Consider the following 3,181-nt stretch of genomic DNA (forward strand, 5'->3'; position numbering starts at 1 on the left):
CATATAATTCGAATAATACAAGTACTGTGTCTAAAAGTAGTGGTTCATCCTAAGCCAAATTGAGTCTCGGATACGAATTTACTGTCAGATTTTCCACATTTTTAATATTTTTTGAAAAAAATTGATTTCTGTTTGTTGCGGCGGCAAAGCTCTACCAACCCCACGTTGGGGCAAGTTGTGCCGTAGCCGAGGTCGGTTGTGCCGTCGATATGCTAGGTGTTTTACATGAATGAAAATTAATATAGAATTTAAAAGGCATACATTTTTAATAATATTATGTTTATTTGTTATACTTTATACTATAAATCAACAGTCTTTAAGCTTAATTAAGCTTTTAACAAAAAGAAACAAAATAGATCAAAGCTAGTTTTTCTCTAGATCAGAATTATCAGCAATATAGCAATTAGGACATACAAATGCTAGGCTGTTTTCATTTTCAATGCATTGTAAATTTGCCCAATTCTTACATTCTTTGCATTCAATCTATTTTCTCCAGAGACAGGACAGAGTTAGATTAGGCATCACAACATATGATACAGTACCATTCTTGTTCGTTATCAGAACTGTCGTCATCTTGCAACACTCTTATCTTAGCGGGGTTCTTAGTCGGTATTTTTCTTCGTTTACCTTTTCCCTTTCCTTTACCGTTAACCTTCTTTGCAGTTCCACTTTCTTTCTTCTTTTTTTTAGCCTGTTCTAAGGCCAAAGCATTCTTCTCTGGAGTGTCCGTAAGAACACCTGTCTTTCTTTTACCTCTTTTGTTATGTCCATTTAATCGGGCTTAAGTCCATTTAATCGGGCTTTTAGGTCCTTTGTTATGTCCATTTAAAGGTGCTTTAGGCAGTAGTCTTATTAGCTCTGGTGAGAAAGTTGCCGTTTTTTTATCTCCTGTATTGTATCAGTTGATTGAAGAAGCTGGAAGCCGCAGCAAGGGATAGGCTCTTGATAGCACTGATGTGTGTCTCGTTCTTGATTACCTGATGTTTCACTTGTAATGTCAACGACTGCATCGCTTTTTCCAGGAACATGCAGTATTGATGGACTACTCTCAACATCAACATTGCTGCCCACATAATTTGACTCCAAAATTTGATCAAGATATTCAGAAGTCCTTTTTCGATTGTTTGTAACAACAGGCAAGTTATCTGTACCTTGTAAAGGGTCGATTAACTGGCTCCGGGCGATCAGTGACCAAAGACGGTGCAAAATCGATAGGTGTTGCTTCCAACGGGAGAGCGATTTTACTATACCTAGTATTTCATAAATGCTCATAGTCTTCCCGGGATTAGTTCTTAGCCAGTTATTTTGTGCTTTAAAGCAGTATGTTTTAAAAGGGCCATTGACACTAACATCTAGAGGTTGGAGACGATGGGTGCAGTGTGGTGAGAATGATAATAATATAACAGAATTTCTTTTGGCCTTTTCAATTACATCAATATCAATGTGAGATGAATGATTGTCGAGGAGTAAAAGCACTGGCGTTTCAGGACTAGGCTTAGTGTGTTTTATAAAATGATTCATATAGACTTAGAACTCTGCGCTTGTCATCCAACCAGATTGATTTCCAGCTCCAATACTTTCAGGAGGACCGTCGCGAATAATAATTAACAGATCCTTATATTTCAAACGTGGAAATACGACCATCGGTGGAATTGAGTTTCCCAGAGCACTTACCACTAACTTCACGGTGACTAGAGCTCCACGCTCTGCTGAAACAATAGCTCCTACTTGCTTTGTTCCTTTTTCAGCCAAAATTTTCTTTGGTTTCAGTACAGTTTGGACATAATGAAACAATGAAGGTAGCTTAGGGGCTTTTTTGAGAGTGTGATATATTGTATCACATATGAAAATCAATCTGCTGAAATCATTAAAAGTACTCTACATAATAAACTAGGATAAATAACAAACATTTTACTAAAACTCTCATATTAAAAGCACGAGAAATGCTAGCTTGCGACCAAAAAGTATCGAAACGAAAATATTTACTTACGTGGCGCTGGAGGACACTCACATGCACGGCCAATACATTGTAATCTTTGTGCACAGCCACTCAGTCCGCGTCGCTGACGCAACTAAAATGGTAGCCGCATGTGCGCGGCTGTTAGCAATTACGCGACACAATGCGATCATATATCTATCTCTTTCTGTTTTCGAAATATTCGCGTCGGCACTATTTACCCCTGGCACTTTCAGCCCCGCTCTCCCCTACATAATATGCTTAGTTTAAAATTAGGTCTATAGCAGTTAAACATTTCGTAATATTCACGAAGTCATTTTAAGGGCGGCAGTGCTCTCCAGCCAGCTCTAGAGGCCGCAAGTTCAGAATTTGTTGTCAAACCATTGATATAGATATGGATCAAACATGACAAATATACTTAGTTAAAATTATTATATACATATGATGTGAATCAGTAGCGTAGCGTGCCTTGATGGGGCCCTGTATCAAAGTTAGGTAGTTGTAGGGCCCCAAATGAAAAGTAAATTTCTCACATGAAACTCCAAAGGCAGTGTTTTTTTCCGGAAAGCACCAGATTCGGTGTGATTGTGGATAATATTTTACATTTTTCTTCATACGTAAGGGGCCACTTTAGTCCGAGGACCGCTTAACATTAATAAATAATAAATAAATATACTTAAACAATACACATCACTATCTAGCCCCAAAGTAAAGTATACAGAGTAGCTTGTGTTATGGGTGCTAAGATAGTTGATATTATAATATTAATATACAATTATTTACTACATATAAATACTTATATAATGTATACATACACACAGACACTGGAAAACACCCATGCTCATCACACAAATATTTTCCAATTGTGGGAATCGAACCCACGGCCGTGGATGCAGAAAGCAGGGTCACTACCCACTGCGCCGCGGCCGTCAACATTGATACGGCTGATACAGCAGTAGCTACGCCCCTGATTTGAATCTTAGATTTTAATAATAAGTAACCTTGTAAACCTAGGTAAAGCTCAGACGAACAAATAAATACTGGAATCAGGAATGAATGGTCCAACTCCAAAAGATTTAATTCGTCTTGATTTTTTTTTTAAATTCTTTTTACGGCCTTGAATACAAGTCCATATAGGCCTAATTCGTCTGAGGTCTAGAATAGCCATAGACTATATAAACTCACTACGTACCTAACTGCCAAAGTCAGCTGCCATCTGCCAGC

This window comes from Bicyclus anynana, chromosome 17 (assembly GCF_947172395.1).
Source record: "Bicyclus anynana chromosome 17, ilBicAnyn1.1, whole genome shotgun sequence".
In the NCBI taxonomy this organism is placed as follows: Eukaryota; Metazoa; Arthropoda; class Insecta; order Lepidoptera; family Nymphalidae; genus Bicyclus; species Bicyclus anynana.